This window comes from Bombina bombina, chromosome 1 (assembly GCF_027579735.1).
Source record: "Bombina bombina isolate aBomBom1 chromosome 1, aBomBom1.pri, whole genome shotgun sequence".
Lineage (NCBI taxonomy): Eukaryota > Metazoa > Chordata > Amphibia > Anura > Bombinatoridae > Bombina > Bombina bombina.
The window spans coordinates 1,315,339,845-1,315,352,297 of record NC_069499.1 but is presented as its reverse complement, the minus strand read 5'-3'; positions in this window follow the sequence as shown (position 1 = coordinate 1,315,352,297).

Genomic DNA, 12,453 nt, shown 5'->3' with positions numbered 1-12,453 from the left:
AGTTCATCCCTTTCTCCCAACAGTTTCTCTAGTTTCATTAATCCCTTTCATATTTTTTTAAACCTATTCTTAAAAGTGTAGGGACAATTTTTTATTGCTTGTGAACTCTAACTGTGCTCAAGGTAAAAAATGTTTTTATCTATCTCGGGTTAGCAAGCACTCGTATTACAAGTTGCGCTAACTTCAGGACATTGAATACTGAAAACAAGCTACCTCTCTCTCCCCATAGACTTCTAAGTGGCACGCTAAAGAAAGCCTTTTCATTTAATTGCTTGCATGCTAACCAGAAACAATGCTAGACCAACTGTGCTAATTCCTATGTTCTTTACTTAGAAGAACATTTTCTTTTCCTTTTTAAATATATATTTCTAGATATCTGAATATTATTTTTTTTGTAAAATATCTATCTATCTATATATCTATATGAATATATATGTAGATAGATAGATAGATAGATAGATGATAGAGATATATCTTTCTAGAAATATATATTTAAAAATAAAAAAAACATTATTTATTAGAATAAAACCAGAAAATACAGGATATTTCTATGCAGTATTGAAAAACAGAAAAAAAGCAGCTTCTATAGGCTAAGTGACAATTATTTATTGTGATCTCTCCTTACACTTGAGCAATAGCAGGAGCCTGGCTCTCGTACACCTAAATGGAATGGAACCCTAATTAATGTCATTGCTTACACCTGTATTTGTCCTACTATTTTATGTCAAAATGACTGCTGTAAAAATTCTGTTATACCAGGTCAGTGCAAGACTCGCTTGAGAGTTACACACGTGTGGTATGAGTTTAATTAATTGGAAGCTTGATAATAAGATTGACTTTCAATCACATCATTCTATTCAAAATGCCAAAGATCACAGAATTTGACAGACATAAAATCATACTTTTGCATCAGCAAGGCCATTCTCAAAGGGAAATCAGGAAACAAACTGGATACTCAAGATGTGGAATGGAAGGCCAATAAAACATTCAAAATCTGATGAGAAGTTTCTCAGAGTTTCTTATTTGAGATGCAGGAAGAAGTTCAGCAAGGACCTGGATCAGCATCTGGCAGCATCATCGGGATGCCAAGCTGATCCTTCCACAGTCCGAAGAAGCTTTATCAGGAATAGTCTTTGTGGAAGGGTAGCAGCCAAGAAACCACTTTTTCAGAAGGGGAACAGGGTGAAAAAGCTAAGATATGCTAAAGCTCACAAAGATTGGAATGAAGATCAGTGGAAAAAAGTATTATGGAGTGACAAATTCAAGTTTGACATTGTTGGGTCCAATCGTCGACAGTATGTTAGAAGAAGAGTTGGGGAGAGATGGAAGAATAAGTGCTTGGGGCTTTCAGTGAAACATGGTGGGGGGTCTATCCTGGTTTGGGGCTGCATTTCTGCGAGTGGTGTTGGCAATAAAGTACAGAAAGGTTTTAATTTATCATGCCATTCCTTCTGGAAAGCGCCTGATTGGTAATGGTTTTATTTTTCAGCATGATAACGACCCAAATCACACTGTTAATGCAGTGAAATCATATTTGGATAGAAAAACAGCTGATAAAACACTGACAGTCATGGACTGGCCTCAACAGAGTCCAGACCAGAATATTATAGAGTCAGTATTGGATCACCTGGATAGAGAAAGAAATAAAACACGGCTTAAATCTAAAGAACTCTAGGAAGTCCTGAATGAAGCCTTGTGTAATATACCAGATTACTTCAGAAAACTTCAGGACAGTCTCACCAAGAGTTCAAGATGTGCTTAGTGGCAATGGAGGTCACATTAAATACTGAATTTTGCCTGAAGAAGACATTTTCTTCTGAATTTTTTTTTTTTTATATATTTTGTGCACATTTTCCCTGTATTTTCTGTTTGTATCTTAATAAAGAGACCAAAAATAAATATGGATGGTTATTAAAACAACAAATCTAATGGTGGCCTATGACTTTTGCACAGTACTGTATATTTACATGTATAAACACTTAAATACACATGTATATATATATATATATATATATATACATTTACATACACACATAGATATATGTATACTGTACACACAAATAGAAATATATATATACGCATAAAGAAAGAGTAGCGCCCTTCCAGGAATAAACAACAGCTCAGTAGCTTGTTCTATGGCGAGTTACCACCTAGGAGCAGCCTCTTTTAGACCAATTGTGCTTTTTACAGAAAAGAATATTCCTAAATTATATCAGTCTGATCCCACCTAGTAATGCATTTGTTTGTGTATGGTAGGAGTAATTTCTTATTGGGGGATTTGGTGTATAAATCCAGTAGCGCCTTATCGGTTTATACCCACAAATTAGAGAACACAAGAGATTATTTGAATAAAAAACTTTTTATTTTTCTATTTCAATTTAAAAATAACTGTTTGTGTTAAAACTGCTATAAATAAAATAGGCCTTTAATTGAAGCAGGATATAATTGATTTAAAGAATATATGAAACTATATTGAAAAATATATATTTTGCAGCCCAAGATAATCCGTATGGTTGGCCAACCTGTTAGATTAAAAATAAAAATAAAAATTAAAAATTAACGATGTAGATTAAATATTGTATTCCAATCTGTCATTTCAATCTATCTATGTTTTTTTAAAAGCATGATATTTATAAAGACTGTCTAAATATTTGTCTCGATATTAATGTTTTCAATTAATGTTCCTAAATCGTTTGATGTGATCTGGTGCAACAAAGCAATGTTACAAATTGTTGCTTATAAATAACCGTGAGTTTAACACCCAAATATAGCAGTGTTTCACACCTAAATATAGTAGTATTTTATGGCAATCCTCCTGCACAATATTTTAACTATGTACTGGCTTTCTCTTTTTCAGTAAGTTAGTACTTCAAATAACATTTCTGATCGTAGTTGTAAATATTCTATTTACTCAAGTAAAACACATGTCCGTTGTTTTAATTTTACTTTGGTGTCAATAAGTCCTAACAAGTGCACTTGTTTTTTTAAAATACCTTCGTTTGTGTGACCTTTTTCATCGGTCCTTACTTTCCTTTGTAGAAAGATCCATGGAATGTTCTTTCAGGCCGCCGATGCAAAATGGATCTTTGAATCGCAAACTTTAAAACCAAAAGGTTTGAATTTGGATTTTAATTTAAACAGTTTCCTAAATACCTGATTTCTATATAGACCCAGAGATATAGTACATTCCCCCAAGTGGTGTGATCAAATTTGTCTGAACATAAGAGTATTAAAAATCTAATCAAAAATCTAATCAAAAATCTAATTAAAAATCTATTCAAAAATTTTTTTGTTTAAAAACTTTAATCTAACTGTAACCATGACAACCATCTTGTATGTGCCATCGATTACTGTTTTCACCCTTTTATTGTCCATTTTCCTCATTTAAAAACTTTTTCCACATATCCATTCTTTACAAATATTGCCAATTATAATGTTTTTGGGTAGGCAATTTTGTGTATATTTTGAAATATAAGTCTTGTTTTTTCATCAAAATGCCCAAACTAATGAGCATTTTAAAAGCCCAAAATAATAAGTATTTTTAAAGTATTATAAAGATGATTTTGAAGTCATATATGAAATCTTAGGACAAGTTATTGAACAGACCAATTGAGGTTTTCTTATATAAAAAATGGCTAATTGCAAGTTTATTTTGCAAAATCCAAACACGCAAATAATGGATATGAAATGATCTATGCCCCAGCAAATAAAATAAAAAACATCAAGAGTTCTGCATCTAAAAGCAAAATTCCAGGAATTTAAGAATAGACTGAAACTGAAGACTGAAACATGTTGAGTGTTTGCATGAAAGAAAAAAATCTAATCAGATGCAAAAGAGTGATATTTAAGGAGAACGGGTTAACAAGGAAGATATGCTTGACAAAGGCTGAATTCATTCAGCGGAAACGCCATAGAGCCGTCAACCTCAGTCGCAATAGGACCAACCCCTCAACAAAGACCCAATCACAGCCTTATCTGGAGAAGGCGCTGAGTCCCGGGGTACACAGCGGTCAAGATGCTGAGAGAGCAGTGACGGTTCCAGCATCGGCGGCCTGAAAGAACATTCCACAGATCTTTCTATAAAGGAAAGTAAGGACCGATGAAAAAGGTCACACAAACGAAGGTATTTTAAAAAAACAAGTGTACTTGTTAGGACTTATTGACACCAAAGTAACATTAAAACAACGGACATGTGTTTTACTTGAGTAAATAGAATATTTACAACTACGATCAGAAATGTGATTTGAAGTACTAACTTACTGAAAAAGAGAAAGCCAGTACATAGTTAAAATACTGTGCAGGAGTATTGCCATAAAATACTACTATATTTAGGTGTGAAACACTGCTATATTTGGGTGTTAAATTCACGGTTATTTATAAGCAACAATTTGTAACATTGCTTTGTTGCACCGGATCACATCAAACGATTTAGGAACATTGTAACTAAAACATTAATATCGAGACAAATATTTAGACAGTCTTTATAAATATCATGCGTTTAAAAAAACATAGATAGATTGAAATGACAGATTGGAATACAATATTTAATCTACATCGTTAATTTTTAATTTTTATTTTTTATTTTTAATCTAACAGGTTTGCCAACCATACGGATTATCTTGGGCTGCAAAATATATATTTTTCAATTTAGTTTCATATATTCTTTAAATCAATTATATCCTGTTTCAATTAAAGGCCTATTTTATTTATAGCAGTTTTAACACAGTTATTTTTAAATTGAAATAGAAAAATAAAAAGTTTTTTATTCAAATAATTTCTTGTGTTCTCTAATTTGTGAGTATAAGCCGATAAGGCGCTACTGGATTTATACACCAAATCCCCCAATTTGACACTTGTTGGGAGCTTAGAGGAAGATCCCACAAATCCAAAAGCTTTTATACCCTTGGAGCGCTGACTGTATAAACCTTTTTTGAGGAGTAATTTCTTATGCATGTGATATTTCGCTTTTGCTTGCATCTTCATTTCTATATATTACAATGCAACAAGGAAGGGGCAATACTCGCTCATCCCAACACCCACAATCAATTTTTTTTAATACATTTTATATAAATAAGTTCCATAGATGTTAACAACACAGTGCGAACCCACATATGAATCTTTTAAATTGTATTACAACGTATGAAAGTAGATATTTAAATACACACATACACACACAGTTAATCTAGTAATGGTATATCTCCACCCTCTTTTGATCAAAACCCTCCAATCCTTCGGCATCTGTGACACAGCCCTCTCGTGGCTCTCTTCCTACCTGTCAAACCGTACCTTTAGTGTAGCCTTCTCTGGGGCCTCCTCTGCCCTGTCACCACTTTCTGTCGGAGTACTGCAAGGCTCTGTCCTCGGTCCCCTTCTCTTCTCAATCTACACGTCATCACTAGGTTCCCTAATATAGTCCCACAGTTTACAATATCATTTGTATGCCGACGACACCCAAATCTACTTCTCTGCACCAGACCTATCTCCTTCCTTGCTAACCCGTGTCACTAACTGTCTTTCTCACATCTCTAACTGGATGTCCTCTCACTACCTCAAGCTAAATCTCTCCAAAACTGAGCTCCTTATTTTCCCCCCTTCCTCAAAACTCTCCACCCCCAATCTCTCTATAACTGTTGACAACTCCATCATTACGCCTACCCCGCACGCCCGATGTCTCGGGGTCAAATTTGACTCAGATCTTTCTTTCACTCCTCACATTCAGTCCTTGGCTAAAGCCTGCCGCTTGCACCTTAAAAACATCTCTAAAATTAGACACTTCCTTACACAAGACACAACTAAGATTTTAATCCACTCTCTCATTCTCTCCTACCTTGATTACTGCAACTCTCTCCTCTCTGGTCTCCCCACCTGCCGCCTAGCTCCTTTACAATCCATAATGAATGCCTCTGCCAGACTCATCTTCCTTACACGTCGCTCTTCATCTGCTGCACCTCTCTGCCAATCCCTTCACTGGCTTCCTCTTGCCTCTAGGATCAAACACAAAATTCTCATTCTGACATACAAAGCCCTCAACTGCACTGCTCCCCCCTACATCTCAGACCTTGTCTCCAGATACTCTCCCTCCCGTCCCATTCGCTCTGCTCATGACCTCCTACTCTCCTCCTCTCTTGTCACCTCATCACACTCATCTGCCTCGCTCCACAAGACTCTCTTCTAGTTTTAAAAGCTTCAAGTGCTCCCTAAAGACTCTACTGTTCAGGAATGCATACAACCTACACTAACCTTTCCTAATACCAGTTCTTCTCCTCAATTGCTTTCCCCTGAACCCCCTTAGCATGTAAGCCTAAGAGTCCAGCTGTTTGTAGATCACCTTCTTAAGAGCTGACTACAACAGTGCAACTCTTGGCAGGGCCCTCTATCAATTTGATCCCTATAATTGTTTTGTTGTACTCCACCTTTGTTTATAGCACTGCAGAATCTGTTGGCGCTCTACAAATAACCAAAAATAATAAAATAAAATAATTTATGGTTCATTTTGGGCTATTTATAAAATTACTCATGCCATTGAACACATTAATTAATTTGAAGTTAATGGGTTTCTGCTCATACCTTTCCAGTTACATTGTGAATAACCAATTTGTCTAAACCTGACACTTCTCATGCATCTTCATGCCTATAGGAACCCTATGGAATGGAATTTATTTAGTATATATATATATATATATATATATATATATATATATATATATATATATATATATATATATACTGTGTGTGTATATATATATATATATATATATATATATATATATATATATACACACACACTACAGAAAAATAATACAATTTATGATTTATAAGAAGTTTTCTTTTCATTACTCTTGTACTGTACCTTAGCATAACTCATGTATCTGTCAGCTGCCAAAATGTGTAAGACCATTCCATTTATGTTATGTGCCTGTCACAGCATTTTAGTGTATTTTAATAAAGTGTGTTTTTGTAATGAATATGTCTCAATTTACATGTTTCAGCAGAAGCTCAATCCCTTTTGTTACATAACAATAGTGAAACTAGGACATCATTAATACACCTATAGTCTGGGGGATTGTGGGTATATTATACATGTATATACAATGATTTATATAATTTTATATTATGTCTTTTTATTCTTGTCATAGTTTATAAATCATGTATTTTGCTTTTGGCATGTTTTTTTTTCTTTTTATGTAGGAAGATTTTATGTTGTTAGAAGACAGTAGCTGTGAATTTCTAGTTCTATTTTTTTATTCCTGATATAAGTACACACTGTTCTGCATCAGTTTTACATAGCATTTCTATAACCAATACTGCAGTATTGGAATTCTCAGTATAGATGGTGCTTTGCAATATGCAAAAATGACTAATTGAAATAACAAAATAAAACTAAAGGAACTATTTGTAAACAATCTAATGCTCTCTAGCAGGTAAAAGGGATAATTGGGAACATATTTAAATGTTACAGTAGCAATGTCTGTCACAGACAGGGTTAACCCACTTTACAACTGTCATTAGTTTGTGAAGTAGAGTGTTAACCATCCTTTACACTTTTGTCAGATTGCCACAGTCAGGCCACTTCAGAAAAGTCTGTGATTTAATTCAGTGGGAGCCAGGCTTAACAAAACAGTATCTACTCTGTGCTAGACCCAGAAAATGCTCAAAACTCCCCTTTAATGCCAACCAGATATAACTAATAGATTAAAACTCTAAAACACAATTTGGCAAAACTCGATCTAAAAACACATTATTGTTATAATAGTATTTTTCATAATATGGTTACCATATTAGACAAAGACAAAAGTTAATAAAGGAATATTTATATAGAAAAGGATTAACACGATAATGCAAAGCAAACAGTTACAAGTAACAAGGAGAAAATAACATAAACTAATACCATACCATACTAGCATAGATCTCTGTTCCAAGGGAATATGGCATGCAAAATGATAACTTACACTGTAGCAGCCACTCATGTAAAATTATTATGTTGTTTAGCTGAATTTAACATTAAATAATTTCTTTGCCTGAGATCAGGTTTCTGGTCAGTCCCCTTTCAGAGAGGGGGCAAGGAATGCAGCCACCCCTTTTATCACAGGCCATAAACCAGCTCTCAAGCCTGGCTTAAATGATATGATACTATGGAGCATATTTATCAAGCTCTGTATGGAGCTTGATGTCCCGTGTTTCTGGCGAGCTCCGCTGCTCCATAAAGACCTGCTCTGAGGCGGCAGACACACATCGCCAGAAATCAACCTGATCGAATATGATCGGGTTGATTGACATTCCCTGCTAGTGGCCATTTGGCAGCAAATCTGCAGGGGGCGGCATTGCACCAGCAGTTCACAAGAACTGCTGATGCAATGATAAATGCGACAGCGTATGCTGTCGGCATTTATCGATGTGCAGCGGACATGATCTGCAATATCGGATCATGTCCACTTGCACAATGATAATTTGGCCCCTATATATTTATACTTAAACACAGTAAGTAACAATATACTGTTGATCACTCACATTGTGAAACAAAGGGAATTATTTCATTATTTCATATCCGTCATATTTGGTCACCCAGTTAAATAAAAATGATTAAAAGATTCCCTGAAATATTCTAGAGTGTCTAGAATGTTGTTAGAGATGTGTATTTTGTCATACCTGCTGACCACCAACCACCAGGTTTATCTGAGCTTAGCAATACTCAGTCCAAAAAAGAAAATAAATTGCTGAAACTTGATATTTTATATTGATCAGACTTTACTGAAAGATTATAGGCTAAATTTGATAAGCAGCATACGTTACTTTGGAGACCTTGCAGGGCAGGCTTGCACACGCTTCTTACAGTCTCTGCCACCTCTGAGTTGGCAGATAGAAATCTCCAGAACACGTGATTTCATTCAAATGAAATACCTTTTTTAACCAAAAAGAAGAGAATATCTAACCCACAACATCCCAGATTCTATTTACCTCAGGATATTATCATGACAATGTCCTTTTAATATAGTATTTGCCTCTTACTTTTTTTATGAACACCATGTGGATAAAAGTATTTATCCACCTCCACCTTTCCAACTAGACTTTGATAGTCATAATCAGACACATGAACATGAGATGTGTTGGGTGATATATATTAAGGAGAGTATTTTGTAGATCTGTCTGGCGATTTTGGAGATGACTAGAAAATGTTGATAGTTGTGGAAGCCAAATGAGCAAGCATTTAGTAAGAAACATTGCAGCTCTTCTGCAATCCACAAATTCTACTGTTGCTAATATTCTTCACTTATAGGACAAACCTGCTACAGCAAACTAACACCCTGGAGGACTGCACAAACACGCCAAGCAAAGTTCACTATGGAATGTGACAAAGTCATGAATGTATTCTTGCAGCAGGGCAATCTGTCTGGAGCTCTATGCTAGGTAAGCTTAACACAACCTCTTCATCTCTCCAGGGAATGCAGATAATGACCTCAGCAGTGCCTCGTCTACTGTTTGTGGACAACAAAAGAATGGAAGAGAGTTTTGCGGTGTATTGAATCATGCTATCCACTTATTCTGATGGATGTTTTTGTGTGTTGTATTTTCCCAAATGCTATTAGGTGGATTTCAATATCCATACAGTTAAAGTTGGCTTGGAATATGTGATGGTTTGGAGTTATTTCTAGTGTGAAGGCTTTAGTCTCGCAGATACCTGTCCGTTTCAACACAGTTCTCTGAAACTCTGGTTTGTCAAGATTATGCAAGAGGTCTCATCAGAATTTAATAAAGGTAAATTTTAACTTGAGATCAGTTGATCTTGCTAAGTGTAATTCTGAATAGGATGGGGAGACACATACAACACATTGCTCCCATGCCGGTGACTTTTTAGGGCTAGATTTTCAGTGGAGAGCTATTTAGCACTCCTTTGTTAACATCGATAGATGAAGACTTTTTGCCCAAGTTGGGTGGAGCTTGTATTACAAGTTGAAAGTAAAACGTTTGCGTGCGGGCAAAGCATGATGCACACTATCCAAATATTGCCACTGCATTAACTTCTCTCCATAGAAGTCAGTGGAGAATGCAAATATCTATACCTAAATCTGTATATCTATTCCAATAAATATATAGGTATAAAAATGTATTTTACATGAACATTATCAGATATATATAGAAACATATATTCAATGGTAAAAAGTGCATTATTTTCTATGTGAAGAACAAAGGAATATAAAATATGCGTAACGCTCATCGGGTTCGCAACTTAGGACTAACGCATTCGGGTTAACACACGTGAAGAGTTGCTATCTTCGAAGAGTTATTGAAATATTAAATGTAAAGTATTTTAAAAAAATGTATAAAAATTATTATACATACCTGTAAAAAAATGTACTTTTTATCATTAAAGGGACACTGAACCCACATTTTTTCTTTCGTGACTTAGATACAGCATGACATTTTAAGCATCTTTCTAATATACTCCTATTATCAAATTTTCTTTGTTCTCTTGGTATCTTTATTTGAAATGCAAGAATGTAAGTTTAGATGCCAGCACATTTTTGGTGAACAACCTGGGTTGTTCTTGCTGATTGGTGGATAAATTCATCCACCAATAAAAAGTGTCTAGAGTTCTGAACCAAAAAAAGCTTAGATGCCTTCTTTTTCAAATAAAGATAGCAAGAAAACGAAGACAAATTGATAATAGGAGTAAATTAGAAAGTTGCTTAAAATTGCATGCTCTATCTGAATCACGAAATAAAAAAAATTGGTTCAGTGTCCCTTTAAATATATATTTCTATATAGATCTGATGCTGTTCATGCAAAACACATATCTATACATCTAAAGGAAACAATATACATGTGTGTGTATATATATATATATATATATATATATATATATATATATACACAATAAAAAGGACATTATCCTGCATGTGAAGAACATTGGAATGTTAAATATGTACAACACATATACAGTAAAACCCATAAATACTTAAATACATCATATCTACACACATATAAACATATATGTATACATATATATATTGGGCTCGTATATATATATATATATATATATATATATATATATATATATATATACAGGGAGTGCAGAATTATTAGGCAAATGAGTATTTTGACCACATCATCCTCTTTATGCATGTTGTCTTACTCCAAGCTGTATAGGCTCAAAAGCCTACTACCAATTAAGCATATTAGGTGATGTGCATCTCTGTAATGAGAAGGGGTGTGGTCTAATGACATCAACACCCTATATCAGGTGTGCATAATTATTAGGCAACTTCCTTTCCTTTGGCAAAATGGGTCAAAAGAAGGACTTGACAGGCTCAGAAAAGTCAAAAATAGTGAGATATCTTGCAGAGGGATGCAGCACTCTTAAAATTGCAAAGCTTCTGAAGCGTGATCATCGAACAATCAAGCGTTTCATTCAAAATAGTCAACAGGGTTGCAAGAAGCGTGTGGAAAAACCAAGGCGCAAAATAACTGCCCATGAACTGAGAAAAGTCAAGCGTGCAGCTGCCAAGATGCCACTTGCCACCAGTTTGGCCATATTTCAGAGCTGCAACATCACTGGAGTGCCCAAAAGCACAAGGTGGGCAATACTCAGAGACATGGCCAAGGTAAGAAAGGCTGAAAGACGACCACCACTGAACAAGACACACAAGCTGAAACGTCAAGACTGGGCCAAGAAATATCTCAAGACTGATTTTTCTAAGGTTTTATGGACTGATGAAATGAGAGTGAGTCTTGATGGGCCAGATGGATGGGCCCGTGGCTGGATTGGTAAAGGGCAGAGAGCTCCAGTCCGACTCAGACGCCAGCAAGGTGGAGGTGGAGTACTGGTTTGGGCTGGTATCATCAAAGATGAGCTTGTGGGGCCTTTTCAGGTTGAGGATGGAGTCAAGCTCAACTCCCAGTCCTACTGCCAGTTTCTGGAAGACACCTTCTTCAAGCAGTGGTACAGGAATAAGTCTGCATCCTTCAAGAAAAACATGATTTTCATGCAGGGCAATGCTCCATCACACGCGTCCAAGTACTCCACAGCGTGGCTGGCAAGAAAGGGTATAAAAGAAGAAAATCTAATGACATGGCCTCCTTGTTCACCTGATCTGAACCCCATTGAGAACCTGTGGTCCATCATCAAATGTGAGATTTACAAGGAGGGAAAACAGTACACCTCTCTGAACAGTGTCTGGGAGGCTGTGGCTGCTGCTGCACGCAATGTTGATGGTGAACAGATCAAAACACTGACAGAATCCATGGATGGCAGGCTTTTGAGTGTCCTTGCAAAGAAAGGTGGCTATATTGGTCACTGATTTGTTTTTGTTTTGTTTTTGAATGTCTGAAATGTATATTTGTGAATGTTGAGATGTTATATTGGTTTCACTGGTAAAAATAAATAATTGAAATGGGTATATATTTGTTTTTTGTTAAGTTGCCTAATAATTATGCACAGTAATAGTCACCTGCACA